The sequence below is a fragment of the Ochotona curzoniae genome, unplaced genomic scaffold (assembly GCF_017591425.1).
Source record: "Ochotona curzoniae isolate NIBS_2020 unplaced genomic scaffold, NIBS_Ocur_1.0 scaffold_3208, whole genome shotgun sequence".
NCBI classification, from domain to species: Eukaryota; Metazoa; Chordata; class Mammalia; order Lagomorpha; family Ochotonidae; genus Ochotona; species Ochotona curzoniae.
In genome coordinates, this window is record NW_024467106.1 from 35653908 (window position 1) to 35672271 (window position 18364).

The 18364-nt window shown below is 38.5% G+C and overlaps 1 protein-coding gene and 1 pseudogene across 1 annotated transcript in view; one reads left to right on the top strand and one right to left on the bottom strand.

The window, feature by feature from the left end:
- Positions 1-18364, top strand: part of LINGO2 (leucine rich repeat and Ig domain containing 2) — a 946590-nt gene that overhangs the window by 380920 nt on the left and 547306 nt on the right. The gene's annotated exons all lie outside the window — the stretch shown is intronic.
- On the bottom strand, positions 7363-9072 carry LOC121144957 (annotated as a pseudogene).

Genomic DNA, 18364 nt, shown 5'->3' on the forward strand with positions numbered 1-18364 from the left:
TGCGTGCATCAGTAAGCTGCTGAAGTTCAGATCTGAGCCAAACTGAAATTCAAGCATTGCAATAGAAATAGAGCTTGGTTGCAGGCGGTCTCTTAGCCCCACCAAATGCCTACTCTGGTTTTCTAGTTTTGCTAGGGAATTTATTATTTATAAAAGCTAATACGTGAGCCATTTTATTATTACATTTTGTACATTTATTCCTGAATATGGAAAGTTTTAATAGAAAAAGATGACTTTTGAATACTGTTTTTGTGTTTGATCGTGTTCCTGGAAACTCTCTCTCTTTTATATTGATCAGGATGGGAAGGATTGAGAGTCAGGGAAAGTGGGTGTGATCATTGTTTCCAAATTTTCTGTTTCTTCTTCCTGTTTCTGGGGAAATGGAGGCGAAAAGGGCAGAAGCCATACCAACGCCCCAACTGCCCCAATACCCAGGGATGGGGAATGGCCTCCCGATATCAACCCAGGGTGGTTGCATGATCCGAGGGTTCTGCCCAAGGTTTTCTATAATTCTGAAATGCTCTTGGTCTCACTGATCCAACAATGAAGAAACCCTTCCTAATATCCATTGGCTGCACAGTTGACCTTATAGTCCTCATCTGTCCAGATATTTACTGCCATCATTGAGCCGTGGTGCTTGTCCAACTTGTTCTGTTCCTCTGCTGAAGTAATAGATGTCCTCTGCAGGACCCATTGGGCTGCCATATCCTCCATGTTCATAATGGCCTACCATCTACTGCTTTTCCACTGAGGAAGAGTAGTTCCCGCAGGCAGTTCCAATCATCCCAGGCCAGACAACCTGCACCCTGCCAGAAACCCCCGCCCTGGGGTTCATGAATCTGGCACCCATCACACAGGCTGGGTCACAGACCTGGACCACATGACCCAAGACCTATGGAATCTCCACCCCTGGAGGCTCACAGACCCAGCACCCAATGCACATAGATTGGCATGGCTCGCTTCACCACAGCATCCCACAGCAGGTGCTACAGCTTGGCTCAGTCCAGCCCACTCTTACTTCCGGCTCCTGCTGGTAGGTGATACAGCCTAGCCCACCCCAGCCAGCTCCCGGTTCCAGCCCTAATGTTGACTCTACCCCATCCTGGACCCCATCCTGGTTCTCAGATCTGCCTGTAGGATATTATGAACTGGCCTAACCTGGCCCAGCTCCAGACCTGACTCACATGTATGCGGGCAGGTATAGTATCCTGGCCTGGTCTGGGCTGCTGTTTGCTTTGGTTAATACACTCACCTGCAGGGACTGCATCTTGACAAAGGAGTTCCTCATGCTCCTCTATCTGGTCTCCAAGTGGTGTATCTTGTGCATACTGGGGAGTCCTTGGCCTAGGTTGACTTTGTCTACATCTTGTCCAGGCAGAAACAGTGGCCTTGCCCAACCAGACCATACCCATTCCAGTTGTTACTCTTGTGAGTTACAGCCCAGCCATACCTGGTCCATGCCAAAATACAGTTCTCCCATGGTTCAGTGGGAAGCAAACCTAGTCCAGCCCGTTCTACACCCATGCTGACTTTCATGCATACTAGTGAATGCTGAAATCCAGCCCAGACTGGTGTTCCCCAAACCCAGTCCACACCGGTGCCAAGGGAGACAGTAGTCATGTACAGCCCAGCACACTGTCTGGCTCTTGTGCTCACCAGTATGAATGCAAACCCAGCCTGTATGTCCCCTTAGCTCCTTAGCTATGCCTATTCTCAGCAACAGATATTGCATGTGCCAGCAGAGAATGCAGTTCTACAGGGGTGATTCCACATACAACCCCACAGATTCTGCCCCCAGACCTGATTCTTTCAAGTGCTGGTTAGTTTCATGGGCCAGCCTAATGACACCTGACCCCTCTTCCGAATCTCATTGGTGGGTACTGTGATCGGACTTGACTAGGCAAGTCCCCAGTGTGTGCCACTGAGTGGTGTTCTGTGGTGGTTGGTGATAACTACTCCAGCCCACGTGTGCTGATGCTTCAGTATGACCCTTGAAGGTCCCTGTTTTCCCTTCAAAACGCTCGATCTAAGGCCCCTCGCTTATTTGTAAATATCATGGCCTTGCCTATGGAAGTCCCTCAAAAGTCATGCCTCACCTTGACATGAACTCTGTGATCCCCATTTGTTCCAACCTGTGCCATCCAGAAGACCCCAGGTAAGCCCCGTCCCAAGTCCCCAGAGCACTTCAGTGGGTGACCTGAGGGCTCCCCCTCCCCTGGGAGTTATGCCGCCTTCCTGCTAGCACTCATGCTGAAGCACCAAGTACCTCAGCCTGGGGCCTTTTTGGGCCTCCCCTCTCCCAGGGAGTTAATAACCTGCAACTTATTTTTGTGAATGATTGTAATTCTGAAGCTTCTATTGTTTATATGACTCATGATGCCTTTTCTGTTTTTCAACCCATAAGCCACTTTATGCTTTCATATGCGTTGTTTGAAAACAACCTTGAGAATGGCGGACAAAAAGACAACAGAAAAATAAAATGGGTTGACGTTGGGACCTGTTAGGAAGAACCATTACATACTCAACGCCACACATATGTGGATGCCTTCTGGCATGAATTTACAAGTTCAGACATTAATGATTCATGAAAATCCTGTGACCTACCTCTGCAAGCGATTTGTATTCCTTAACAAGACGTGAGTTTCTGGTTCAGCACTTGAGGAACTTGGACATTTCACTCCATCCTAACAAAAGTAAAAAATCAAAACAATCTGGAAAAAAAAAAAAACAGCTGTTATTTTCTGTCAGGGAGGGGCGGCCATAGAATCAACTAATGGCCCTGAAGTGGACAGGTAGACAGTCTGAAAATAGAAAAGTATTCCTTATCAGACCAGACATCTTACCTGAAAGAAATCCAGGATAGGAAAAATTTAATTGTAACTGACAAATTTCTAAAAGTCTGGTGTAGACAGAAAGTCTCAAGAATTAAACTCTCTGGTGGATTGGTTCCCATCCCTAGGGGACCCTCACACTTCCTGGCACCTATACGATCTCAGCAGTTTTCTCACAATGAAGTCAGAGAAAATCCCTTTTTTTGACTTGTTTGAATTCCCAGCTCTCAGCTTCGGCCTGGAATAGCTCTGGCTGTTGAGGTCATTTAAAGATTGTGTTTCTTTATCCTGGCTCCCTCATATGTGTATATTTCTCTCCCCTTAATAAAAAACATTTTTTTAAAAATTACGACTTGGAAAAATCTGTGCTCTGAGGGGAATTTTAGAGCACTGAAACATACATTATAAGAATGAGATCAGAAAACAATAAAACGAATTTCTGCCTTATTAAACTAGATGAAGAAAAGCAAATTGAATACAAAATAAGCAGAAGAGAGCATAAAAATCTGAACAAAAATCAATCAAATGGAAAACTGGTAATTGATAGAATAAAAATCAGCGAAGCCATAAACATAAGCCTTTAACCATTCTGAGAAAAAGATAAAAAATATGAAAGTTACTGGCATTCAGAAATGAGTGAGGGGATACAGTTACCAACGTTCGAGACAGAAAAAGGGCAATAAAAGAACATTGTGGGCAGTCCTGTGCTCTCAAATTGGAAAACGAATGAAATGGTCCTGTTCCTTGAAACCCAGACAACATGGACCATTGTTCCAAAATCATGTGGGAACTAAGAGGTATTCTTCTAGTCCTAAATCTGTCTGAAAAGTGTAACAGTACCTAATAACCTTCCCAAATAGAAAACATCAGGCACAGCAGTGTTCCCTGGAGGATTCAGCCTAACATTTAGGAAAGAATCTTCCCGAAACTATCTCTACAATCTCTTCCAGAAAATTAAAGTGGAGGAAATACTTCCTAACTTTGTCTTTAAGGGAATCATTGACCAATACCAAATCTGGACAACGACATCACAATGAAAGAAAACTACATACTAGTATTTCTCATTAATATAAACGCAAAAATCCTCAAAACTAACAGCAAATTAAAACACACACACACACAGCATTCTAAAGCCCATCAATATAATTATTCTAACAATAACTAGAAATCATATCTGTATCAATGGATATAAAAAATATATGACAAGATGCAACATGTATTCATGACAAATTTTCTCAGAAAAGTTACACTATGGGAGAAAATCCTAAATTGAAAATCAAGATCTCCAGGAGGCTGGCACCGTGGCATAGTGGGATCAGGTTCTCATATGGTTACCAGTTTGTGTCCCTACTACTGTGCTGCTTGTGGCCTGGGAAAGGTGTGGAAGAAAAGCTGAAGTCCATGGGCCCTTGAACCCATGCGGAGCCCCAGGAGAAGCTCCTGGCTCCTGGCTCCTGGCTTTGGATCAGTTCTGCTCTGGCCATGGTGGCTGTTTGGGGACTGAACCACCACATGCAGGATCTCCTTATCTTTCCTTCTCTGTGCAAAAGCTACTTTTCAAATAAAAATAAATAAATCTTTAAAGGGAAAAAACAAACAAAAATAAATATACCACATGTCATCATTAAAGATAGGAAACTAGAATCTACACAGCTATAATGAGTAATAAAGCAAGGATATTCATCTAAGCATTATTTGTCTACACTGTAGGGCTTAGTCATTGTTAATACAGTGAGACAAGAAAAGGGAATAAAACAAATCAGATTAGGAATGAAGAAATAAGGCTGTATTATGTTCCAAATGATGATTGCCAGTGTAGAAAATCTGAGAGAGAAACAATAACAACAACAACAAAAACATTAAAAACAATGCTACAAACAAGCCCAGCACTGTAGCCAAGTGTATGCTACAGGATTGGTGCAGCTCCGGCCATTTTGGCCACTCGGGGAGAGAATCAATAGACGTGTGTGTTGAGTCTTCGGTTTTGGTATCAGAGTGAAAAATACTGGATTTAGCTCCTCTTTATATGTTTTGTAGAATTCAGTGGTGAAGTTGTCAGGTCATAGACTTTTCCTTAAAGGGGGAATCTAATCATTCCTTCAGTCTCATTGCTTGAGTCTGTTTAGCTTTCCTGTGACTTCTTGATTTAATCTTGATAGGGTGTTTGTATCCAGGAATTTGTCCCTTTCTTTGAGGTTATTGTCACTTGTTAGCATACAGTTGTTTGTAGTTGTTTCTTATGCTGCTTTATATTTTGTGATGTCAGTTGTAATGTCCCTTTATCATCTCCCATTTTACATATTTGAGATTGTGCTTTTTTAAGTCCTTTCATATTCAAAGTTAATATTGGCAGAGGACTAACGCTTGTCATTTTGTTAGTTGATATCTGATTGTACCTGTACTGAGAGCCTGACGTATGTCACCAGCATCTCAGATGTCCTGAGGTTCAAGTTTAATATGCTTCTGTATGTGCCGTATTGGTTGCATATGTTGTGTCCTCTGACTTTAAGTATCAGCTTATGCGCCTTTTGAATTAGGTAGCTCATATGTAGATATACTGCTATGTGGAGATTTCACCAATTAACAAATTATTTGAAAGGCAGAGATATACAGAAAGAAAGATGATGATTTTCTATTTGTTGACTCACACCCCAAATGGTCACAATGGCCAACTGGACCTGTCTGATGCCAGAAGCAAGGGATTTCTTCTAGGTCTCACACATGGATGCAGGGACACAAGAACTTGATTTATCCCCTGATGATTTCTCAGGCCTTAATGGGGCTTAAGATCAGAAATGGAGCAGCAAGGGCACAAGCCATATGTCCCTTTGGGATGTTGGCCATGCCGGCAGAGGATTATCCTACTGTGACAGGCTCCACCAATCAGCATTTTTAGTTGTGATTCAATCAAGATAGTCTAAACTGATTTTGACACAATTTTGCATATAAATTTCATTTCTATTTTTTATTTAAGCTGATTATGCTCAGTTATGAAATGGTGTAGAAAAAAGCTTTTTCATTTTGAAACATAATGTATTTTATCCAAAGTATGAGAAATCTTGTAAAGTACTGTACTGGTAAGAAATGCCCTCAGGTTTCAAAAACTGATTAACTTTTTGTGGTTTTGTTTGATAATGCACCTTCCCTCTCTCTCGCCCTCCCTCTCTCTCTTTACACACACACACACACACACACACACACACACACACACTAGGAGTAACAGAAAGAAAATGTGACTTCTTAACAAATATTGTATTAGTTTCTTCTGGTTTCCCTTCTTTAGTTATTACAGGAAAATGTGTTTTACCTAGGTTTCTTCCAAGATAGAAGCTTTCTGTATTTGTTAGCAAAGACTTGTACTTTTGAATATGAAATAAAGTATGCTTTGCAAGGGGGTAGAATTTTTGGAATAATTTTTAAAAAGTCTAAGATTTTTCATAACACAATTTGAAAAAGTACACTAATTTCTAAGTGAAATGATTTTTAAGTAAGCTCTTATCAAATAAATTGAAATGACATTTTCAGAAGTTGTGCTGAATTAGATACCTGGACCAGCAGTGACTGGTTTTTCTTGTAAAGTGAGTAAATGGGAGGCAGGCCTAGACAGCACATCAAGAAGAAAAGGAAATGATGTCAGAGTTAGGGATATTTGTTCTATAGCAAGGATCCTATTTTAAATTGAATTTTCACTCTAGTTGTCATGTGAGTTCACATGGATTTCTAGTCAGTCCAAGAAAGAAAATGCTCCTTTAAGCATAAATAACACAGCATTCATACAATTTTGCAGTAATATGACATGCCACTTTAGCAACCCAGAGGAGTAAGTAGGATGATAATGTGATTTTCTTGAGGATAAAGTAAATGGATAATGTCCTGCCAGACTAAGGACCCTATCTCTATAGAATATATAAAAATAAAGTTAGTAATGCCAAAGAATACATTTTTTATCATACCACTTTTATTATGTAATACCTATGTTGTTTCTGATTTATTTTCCAGGACACACTCAAGTTTAGGTCAGTGGGAAATAATTTTAATCAAGGAATTTTACATTTTCTTTTTACATATCCTGCTTCCTGTGATCCATTTCACTACAAGTAAAATATTACAAAATATTTATAGGAAACTATTAAGAATAACTCAAACACAAAAGCCAAGATGCGATAAACTGGTTTTCTGGGAATGTCAGTTACAGTGCCCACTACACACAAGCAGAATCAGAACAAACTAAGATTCACCTGATCATAAATTTCCAAAGAGTTGGTAAAGGGGAGAGCAGAATAAAATGATGGTCTGACAGGGAGTTAGCAGCACAGCTTCAACAGCTCATGCATTCTGAGTGAAGTACCCTTTCTGATATGTGATAAATTCTGAACAAGGTTAAACTTTGGGATATTCCTTAACTGAGATTAGAAGGTACTCTGACATTGGAAGTAGCTCTTTCTTCTAAGAACCTCTTTCCAAGAGCCACTGTCATGAGATGAAGCCTGCTCAGGCATTGCATCGAGAGCTATCACAGTAGACCTTATATTTATTTAGTGAAACCCTCAGAAACATCCTTAATTTGTATGGACACTGGAGCAGCAGTGCCAGCCTTGGGGGGCTGCTTTGGCAAAAGGCACAGTAGAATCAGCCTCTGACTTTGAGGTGCAGGGAAAACCTCTTTGTTTTTCCGAACATGCTCTTAGTTCAGTGTGCATAAATTGAACAAATTGTGGCTTTGCACTGATGGTTGCTACAGCTTTTATCTCAATGATGGCTGCACTTGTATCATTGGCCTTGGGTTGCTGGATCAAACTGGGTGGAGCACTCAAAACCCCTGGGTTAGGCAAGGGAGTTGATGAGAAAAGCCTGGGTAGGGTAGAACTTAGTGGAGGCACCAAAGGTGGCTAGAGCATACCAGGCCAAGGTGGAGGGATGCTTGGAGGTGCAGGGGGAGGTAGCCTTGGTGTGGGTACCAAGGGAGGAGGACCCAGAGGAAAATGTGGAGGTGGACTTGGGAGAGAACCAGGGGGTCGGCCTGGTGGTGGTCTTGGAAGTTGGGGTAAAGAACCTTGGTATTCCAGGTTAATGGAGGAGCCCCTGGAGGTGGGCTGAGCTGAAGCTCTTTAGACAGGCTAGGAGGTCATAAAGGTGGAGCAGACAATGGTCCAAGAAGAGGGGATCCTGACATCCTGACGTGGGAGGTGCTTGCATCTGAGGGGAAGGAACAGATTAGTGAGGGGTGGGAGGGGGAACATGCTCCTGCGAAGATGCAGGTGTGCCATCAGAGTGGAAATCTTCTTGATGCTGTTTTTGTGATTGATTTCCTGCTGTTGAATCATCAGAATCATCTTCATTGTCATCCTCTGAAAATTCCTCCACTTCTCTTCCCTGCTCAGAGATTTCCTGATCTGGCATTTGGAGCATCATCACTTGCAGAGGCATCAGCTCCTTTATGTTCTTGTTTGATTTTCCACATGTATCAACAAATCATACACTGAAACTTGATTTTTCTTCCTTCATTGTTGTTTGTTCATTGTTATTGCAATGCACAAATTCATCTCCTTGGCTCACTCCATCTGATCTGTCAGTATCACAGTCATCAGTGTTGCCATCGAGTTTATCTTGATCCATGTCCTCAGGAAAGCCATTGTCTTCACTGGTGCTAGAAACATCATCATTATGACTCTACTGAGCAAGTTCAGGGCTGTATTGCATGTCTTTGTTTCTCCTCCAAGGGGAAGATCCAGGGCAAAGCTCACTTTGCAATAATACATCTTTAAGACTGAGGAGGTGGTAGACAAGGTGGAGGGCCAGGAGGTTTTCTGCCAGGTGGAGAAGGTGGAACGCCATGCCAAGAAGGGGAAATATAGAAACTTCTCTGGTTGGAGGTCCAGAGGTTGAAGTTTTCTTAAGGATGGAGGGTGGTTAGCACAGGAAAGTGAAATATACTAGATCAAGACGTTAGAAGGAGCATGTGGCAAAGGAATACACTCCATTCCACATGCTGTGCATTCTTTTATTTTTAAGGTTTATTTTATTTGATTTTTATTGGAAAGTGAGATAGAGAGGGGGAGAGACATAAAGGAGGTGACCATTCTTAGCAGCATCAAAATACAGGCTAATTTGAGTTCTCTTTTGTTCATATTCTATTTCTAGTTTTCTAAAATCTTTGTAAATATATGATCCTCTTTTTTTTGTAAAGTCAGAGCATACATTCAAAGGTCTCAAGCAGTTTTCTTACCACCTCTTTATACATATTGGACATTATCTTTTAAAATATTTTGTCAGTATGTGTTAACTAAAACTTCTATTTACTTGATATTACTTGAATTTGAGCATTTTCCTTATATTTTTACTTAATGAAGCAAAATTGGAATAAGTACAATGATTCTGTGAGAATGCAGTGGGATCTTATACAGTATGATTTGCCCTCAGCTAAGCCTGCCAGTTATAAGCAGTTCTATTCACCATCAAAGCAGTTGTGACGAACATGAAATGCCTTTCCCTTGTTCTATCCTTTTATAAGAATGCTTGATTTTCTGCTTTGGGGTGTGAAGCACTAACATGTGCTGACAGTTGGATGGATTCAGGTCTCCTACAGTAAATTTTATATGCCGTATAAAGAATAAAAAGCAGGATAATCTACAAAAGCATATACATAGGTTGACATGTATCTTTGTTTATTGAAAAGTCGTAGTTTTAAGATTGCCTATTAAATTAACTCACTAGTTTTTGAGAGATAGGAATCCAGCTCACAGGTGACCCATGTATAGAGCCTTTGCTCCACTTCACTTCCACCTGTCATCGGTGAAGTCCCATTGTGATTAATTCACTGAGAAAATCGCTTTCAGTGTGACATGTCTAGCAGGACAGCCTGGATATGTAATTTACCTTTGCCCTTTCCGGCATTTGTATTTACATTCTTCTAGAAGTAAAAATAAATGAGAAATAGTACCAAGTTTTAGACATTCTTTTTTTTAAAGATTTATTTTATTATTAATTTTTTTTATTGCAAAGTCAGATATACAGAGAGGAGGAAAGACAGAAAGCAAGATTTTCCCTTCCATGATTCTCTCCCCGAGTGACTGCAATGGCTGGTGCTGCACCAATCTGAAGCCAGGAGCCAGGAGCTCTTCTGGGTCTCCCACATGGGTGCAGGGTCCCAAGGCTTTGGGCTATCCTTGACTGCTTTCCTAGGCCACAAGCAGGGAGCTGCATGGGAAGTGGAGCTGGCAGGATTAGAACTGGTGCCCATATGGGATCCTGGGCACATTCAAGACTAGAACTTTAACCACTAGGCCACCATGCCGGTAGACATTTCTTAAATAATACTTTGTATTGATGTGTGTAATTTTGTCTATTAATGTATGAAAACATGTGAAAATAAAAATTCAATAATAAGGATGTCCTAAAAAATATAACCTTAAGAAAGTTTGGTTGTGTGGCCATTACTAAAGCACCTAATTGTGCGCAGGCTACCAAGAATTTCATATAGAAAAAAAAATTTTAATTTCTGAATTTTAAAGCTCAAATTATGTAATTATGACTAACTGATCATTTGAAATCATAGATGAATATCTCATTACAATAGATTTTCTAAGACTTCTTTGCAAAAATAAGTATTGAAAGTTTTTTTACATCAGAAACTATATTTCACCTTGTCTGAAACAAACTTTCCTAATGTACAAGAAAACACATGTTCATACTTTGATTTAAAAAAATAGAAGGTAATTTAGATCACAGAGGCATGAGGTCATTTAGTGGATTCAGAGAGAGATATATCATATGTGACTCAGATGGAAACTCCACTGCCCTCATTACCATCACTGCCGTTGCCTCTACCAGCAAGTACTTTTGCTGTAAGGTGAGAAAGTTTCATTGAATAGAATATCTAACCAAGCTTGAAAATCAACTGGGTGTATTTGAAGGGGTGATATTTCACACGATCATTTCTGAAATGCATGGAAATAAGGAGACAGAAAAATGGGGAAACCTGTATTTAACAGGATGTAGATATGGATAAATGTGAAATGTCCTGCAGGACATCTAAGACTAATTGTGCAAAACTGAGAATAACTGGCAGTGAACAATGTTTGGGATTATTTCAGAAGCCAGAGAGTCATAAGTAATGTATTTAATATTTACTGATTATCATTAGTAGCATTAAGACTTTTGGTGATCATACCTAGGAATTAATATGAGGATATGCTTGTGAAAATATCAATTACTATAAACTCTAGTCTATGTGTTTTGTACCTTACTTCTTTTCATATCAGATTTATTTTTACTTTATTATTATTATTATCATTTCATGATAGAGTTCCCTAGTCCCTGGGATTTCACTTACCCCCTTCCCTAGTCCTCTTCTCTTAGCTGGGTTCCTCTATGTTATTAACATAGTCCAGTTCTTTGGAAACAGTCATGTGTCCATCATTTTGGGCATGGACAATGGCAGAGAGTCCAGCATCCTATTATTAAGATATAGTTAAGTTTCATTGGGAGTGCATCTTTGATTTGGAAGTAGACATGCATACTGCATTATATTCTCACGTCTGGATATGATAATCTGCATTCAACAGTTACTATATAGCCCCTTAAATGAAAATCCACAAAACAAAACCAATAACAGAAGGTAAAAAAGGAAATAAAAATGATATGATGTTAAGTAATATGCTACTGAACGGCTAATGTGTCTCTGAAGGAATGAAAAAGAAAATCAAGAATTTTCTTGAAGAAAATGCTGCTGCTGTATGATTTATGAGTCAGTGAAGAATTTAGAGAAAGACAGTTTTTTGAAGAGATGGAACTAAAAAAAATCAAAATCTATGAGATATAGTTTTCGCTGATCTTTGTAGGTGAGATATGTCTCCTGTAGGCATCAAACCAGATGGGTTTTGTTTTTTTAATTCAGTCTACTAATCTATGACATTGGATTGATAAGTATAAGCCATTTACATTTAGGGTTAATATGAATGGGTGATAATTTTGTCCTGTCATTTTAACAATGGGTTGTTAATTGGTTTAGTCTTTTGTTGTTATTTTAGTGGGATGTTCTTCACATTTGCCTTTAGTTTGGTGTGTGCTAATCCTCTTTGTCAAGAGAGAATCTTTAAGTATCCTTTGTAGAATTTTATTTCAGAGACAAAAAAAAAAAGCTTTGCTGGGCACCTTATCTGGGCCAACATTTTTTTGTGTGTGTGTTTAGAATCTGAAATATGTTTCCTGTGAGAGTTCTCCTGTGAGTTTAATTGGCATTTATTTATGTGCCAATTGTATTTTTTTCTTCATGTGCACATTTATGGACCTTTTCCTTATGTTCGACTGAAGAGAGCTTGAATCATGTGTCATGGTGAAGATCGCTTTTAGTCAACCCTGTTGGGAGCTCCATGCCCCTCCTGGATGTTGTTTCCCAACTCTTTCTCTAGATTAGGGAAATTTTCCTTTGATACTTTGTTGAATACACCTTTAAACCCAGCTTCTCTTTCTGCACCTTCTGGAACTCCCATAACTTATATTTGTCCTTTTAATGGTGTCTTTCAGTTAATAAATACTTCTCTTTAGCTTGGCCCAGCTCTGCTTCCAGCTTTTAATTTTTCTTTTCCCTGGTGACAGGAAATATTTTCCAATTCTGAAATTCTTTCCTGTGCTTCCTTTATTCTGTTTTGCAGACTCTCCACTCTATTTCTAATTTACTTCACTGTATTCTTCATTTTTGATATATCTGCTTTCATTCATTTCCTGTGTGACTTAATCTTTAAATTCCTTGAACTCTTGTATTATGTGCTTCTTGTTATTGATAAGAAGTTTAATAACAAATGTTTTGAATTCTGTATCCCCCATTTTCTTGATGTCTTCCTCAGTTAACTCTGAGGTTGGCAAAGGGTTTTGTTCCTTTGCAGGGGAGTCTTCAGTAATATTCATTGTGCCTCTGTCTCTTCTTTTGCTCTTGGTCATTGTACTTCTGTTTATCAGATTCTTCTCCTTGAGGAAGGCTTTTAAGCTGTGTCACCCATAGGTATATGTTTTGATTTTACTTATTTTGTTTGGTACCTTGTTCTTTGTTTGTAGTCACTTTTGCCGCTCCCTCCAGTGAGGTCCCGGTGTGGGTTCTTCTGTTAGACTTCCACCATCATCTCCATAGCCCCAGCCTCTGGCTCACCAGTCTCCACTCCTGTAATCCCACGCTGAGGCTACACTGTTGTTTTCCATATCAGATTTAAGTTAGTGACACAGAGTATTTAAAAACACAGGATTTAGAGATAATAAGTGGTGAAATATGCTCCATAGGGAGGAATTTAGTTTCAAGGTTTCTCAATCTTTCAAACCCATTTTCTAATTACTTAAATGAGTTAATAGCAACTTCTTTACTTTTTTTTTGAGAAATTTCTCTTTTTCTTTCTCTCTGCACCCCACTATCCTCTCACCTAATTTCTTTTACTGTCTCTCTCTCTCTCTTTCGCTCTCGCTTCCTCTCTCTCTCTCTCTCTCTCACATACACATACACACTAACTCTTTATGTTTTTGGATTATGGTAGAAATTGAACAAATGATTATACCTTGGCTGTTGATGCTGCCAGTATCATCATTGTTGCTTAACAATAATCTATTATAGCAAATCCTTATTATTTTAAATTTTTATATCATTTACATTCATGTGAAACTAGGAATGACTTTTATGAAATAGTAAGCAGGTATTTCATATGAATATGAGAAATAAATTATCCAAGATAACCAAAGTGGCTAAGATACATTGATGGTATTTTAACAAATTTCTTAATATAAACATATATTTTTTTCTTAAGAAATATTTTTCAGTTCCTTAAGATAACAGTAAAATGATTAAAAAATTCTATCAGTGATTAAAATATAAAATTTCATTTGTGCATGGAGAGTCGAGGCTGCTGGGAGAGAAAAGGCTGATTCAGAGCAAGAAAGGTCAGGGATGGCCTCAAGTGCATTGACTGTGATGTAGGAGAGGATGAAAATGTTTGAATTCTATAAATGCTCTTATTTTCAACAATCAAGTCTACTCAAGGGGAAGCTTTTAAGAAAAATAATCAATGCTGGCCAAATTACTACACTGAATTTATATGTGATTCGGGCATATTAAAATGTGAGCGTAAATTCATATCTTATAAATTAAATTTTGGCAAAATTACCTTATTCCATCAAGAATGTCTAGCAGTCTTTCATTACAACCCTGTGAAAATGTTCCTGTTATTAAAAGCAGAGGCTTTCAAATTTTCCTGACTTTGAATAATACGGTTTCTCATTGATGCTGCTGGGCTGATACTGTGTGATGAGCTGAGGTGGGTAGTAGAGGTGAGACTAGGTTTGCACTGGCTTTTCTATTGCCTGTCTCCCTCTACAGACTCATATACTGTTAGCCATCTGCTTTTATTTGCTCTAGGTTGTGCTCTTACCTGAAAGCTGAAATGCGGAAGATCCACTGTCATGCTCACTTCTTTGGTTCACAGATTGATTTCCCCAAATTTACAGAACTAAGTATCCTGGCTCTCTGGTGCCTGTAGCTGGTACCTATTCTGAGCATCCCTTGACAGTCATCTGCTCTTAAAAGCTATGCATAGTTTTTATGCATTACCAAAATTATTTTTCATATGTGCTTTCCTAATATTTCCACTTACTTCATGAAGGCAGCAAGGACAAAGAATTGAGCAAGCAAAACACAAGACTATTTCATAAAATTATGAAAGTGACATGTCACCTTCATCTTATGGTATCTGTTAAAGCCAAATCACAAGCCCAACCTGGAATCAAGGGAAGTGGATCTTGCAAGGGCCAGAACAGCAGAAGAGAATCATCAGGGAAAGGTAGCCTGAACTCTGCGTGCTACACACAGAGAGGCATCAAAAAGGGGTAAGGGGGAAAGAACAGCATATGATGATGACTGGTAGAATTGTATGGCATAAATGATTGCTCCAAAAAAATATGAAACTACACAATAGAATATTTGATATAGTGGAGCTCTATATTTTTTCAGCATTCTTAGTGGTTTACACATATGCTGTTCTGTCTGCCAGCCTGTGGTTAGCAGTGTTGACAATCTATTAGTGTGATAATTAGTTCTCATTGTTTCAAGGAGTTTGTTTTTTAAATGAGGAACATATCTTTTAGCTTGAATGGCAGATGCACTTGCATACTTCCTCGGGCCATTTCCCTCAGTGAAATCATGTCACCGCTTGACAGTGACACTTCTCCATTTCAAGGACTGTGGTTGCAGAAAAAATTTTGATAGCACTAGATTTTAGGTCTAGAAAAAGCCTGGGGCAAATATATTATGTTTGGCATTGTAAAAACACAGGTACATTATTAAGTTTATGCCCAAGAAAGCTAATTTATTACAAACTTGTGAAGCTTTGTTTTGATAACTTCTGGGCTTGTTCTTGACTCTGAGCATTTGACAAATATTTCCTTCTGAGAGCTCCCTTTGTCACAGCAAATACTGTTTAAAGGACTAATGAACTGAGATAATAAAGTGAGTCCTTGAAGAGTGTAATAGGGTCATTTTGGTATACCCTGCTAGAGATAATGTATTTCTGCCTTACTGTGATTACTGGAGCCTGTGCTACTGTAAATTTGAAACTGCAGTTTGTATCATATGTGTAGCTACAGGAATGAGCCCACAACTGTTTTAAGTGCTTGCTTCAACATTTCAGGAGCTTGTTCAAAGTTAACAGAACTTCATGCAAGATCTGAAACCATTTGGTTGTTGAGAAGCATTTATTTATTTATTTATTTTTGAAAAGGCTGTTATGAGAGAGAAGGGGAGAAAAAGAGAGAATTTTCCATCTGCTGGTTAACCCCAAATGGCTCCAACAGTTGAAACTGTGTCTATTCAAAGCCAGTGGTCATGAGTTCCTTTCAGATTTCACACATGGGTGCTTAGGACCAACAACTTGGCCGAGCTTCTGCAGCTTTCCTGGGCCATTAGCAGGAAGGTGAATCAGCAGTTGAGAAGCCCAAACTTGAATCAATGTCCATATGAGACATCGGCACCCCAGGCAGAAGCTTAACTTGCTATACTTTTGTGCCAACCACCAAACCACTTATTTTTTTCTCATTCTACTTATGTAGCTGATACTTTCTTCTTCTTTCTCAGTCATTGAATCCATGCTGATGACGAAGTTGATGAGTATTCCGTCTTTGATTCGGGGCACAATCATAATATCTTATTGCAATAAAAGTCATGTTATCATGTAGCTGTTTCAGGAAATAAGAAAGTGGATTGGTGTCATAATATTGAGTCCTTACATATTTCCACTAAAGGAAGCCAAAATAAACAAAAATCCCCCCATGGTTATTATCTACTCATTTATTTACTGAGTAGCCCTGTTGAAAAAGCATGTGAAGATGGTTTGATAGATTGAGAAACAGGTGCATTGTGGAGGAGACAGATCTGAGAGAGATGAATGGCCAGTACATTATGTTCATTCAGCGGAGTTGTGATCAGAGCTCACTCTGATGACCATGTCTGCCTCCCCCTGTCTTTTTTTACTCTGGAAGAAATATTGCAGGAAATCCTCTGGGATAACAATCATGATAAGCTTCTGTCCCTTATAGCCTGAGCTTGTGGCTTTTAAAAAATTACCAAAGAGCTGACCTGACATGGCTATTTAATTATATTGAGTTGAAAATTAACATGAGGTTAGTCTTAATTATACTTCATATGAAATCGAACCCTTCACTTTAAGGTATTTGCTTTGAGCGAAGCTACTAAAGAAAGTGTAATATTCAAATACAGGCTGAAAACGCCCTTCTCTGCCACAGCGGCATTCACATTTCTCTGTTTATGAGCTGTGCTGAACTACAAATACATTCTGACATCATGTCTAGGTATCAATTCATCAGTTTCCTATCTTGCTTGATTTATTCATCTTGTACAGATGATTTGTGGATTATAGAGTATCATTTTAGTCAAATTTAATTGTAACTGTTTTCCAGGTATATTTTTAGCATCTCTTGTTTTCATACCCTGAATGTTACCGATAGCATAAATGTTTTAATGAGTAGTGTAAACACTGAACCATTTTATTTTCAATATTTGTGACAATCATTATATATGATATGAAATCATGACTCTCTTAAATACATATATTCACATGTTATACACAGATTACTCCATTTTATAATTGGATTGACAGAGATATATGTATATTTGAAAAATCTTATCACCAGAAATGATTATGTAAATCTGTTTTTGTGTAATGTAAGTAAAGGAAACAAAAGAACTTATATTGATGTTTCAGCAAACTCAATTTGTCAAAAAAATTTAAGTGAGTGAGAAACTGCATTTGGAGGATTTGTTACAGTTCAGAAGAGGAGTGAAAATATAAGATTAGATTTGGATATTGATTAATTCATTAAAATAAAATATAATTCAAGATTGAATTACAGGCATTTTACTTGTTACTTACATACGTATGCAATTTGAAAAAAAGACATCTCAAGGTTATGCTCCATAAAATCAAATATTACTGTTGGACTTTTGAATATTTATACAGTTTTACCTGACGTTTTAGTTAGATGTTTACACTGTTAGTATTCTGGCTAATTTTGAGCTATTAAAAGTTCCCAAGAATTAGTTTTCTATTTTAATAACTTCTTTTCACTATAGTGATTTTAAAATGTCGGCTTAATCAATAATATGTACATTACCGGAGCCTTTGGGCATATAAAATGTCAGTTGTTTAATTTTGAAAAATGGATGAGGCTCTCACAAAATCATCTGGTCAAGCATTTGTATTATAATTAGCACAGTGACTTACACTGTAGTTAGAATGTCTTCATCAATTATACCAAGATATAAAGTGTGGGAATCTTTATATGTGGTATCCAGTTATCAGATCTTAGTGCCTGTTTAATTTCACCAGTTTCTAACCCACAGAGTGTAAGAACATTACAGAAAGGCATTTAAGCTGTACTTCAGTCTGTGCTGCTAGGACTTTTGGTTATTAATTCTCTCTCTCTCTCTGTCTCTCTCTCAAACACACACACGCACACAAGTTGAACATGAAGCTACACAATTCTTATACACAAGTCTTACGTGTTCTAGAATGCACATATTCAAGTGCTAATGCTACAGTCACAGTAAAAAACAGGTGGCAGAGATAGAATTGGATGAATGATAAGGAAATATGTTTCTGTACATTTACATATTCATCCCCCACACACACAAACACACAAAGTAGCTGGCTGAATTGTTACTAACTCTGGAGGCCGTATCAGGAAATCTCTAACAGAGATTATCAACCAAGTAAAAAATAGAAATATCACTTTACAGAACTTTAGAAAGCTCTACCAAGGCCAGTGATTCATTGTACAGGATGGCTGAAATAGAATTAATGAACAAATCCTGTGAAAACGAGTTACAAGAGAAATGCAACATGACTCCATCAAGCTGACTGCGTGTATTTATTTTCATTTCCTGATGGATTGTATATTATTTTTGACTATATGACATATACTTCATGATTTAAAAGAATTCAAATAAAGTCCCCAAATAGAGTTAACAGATGTGCAAGATTTTC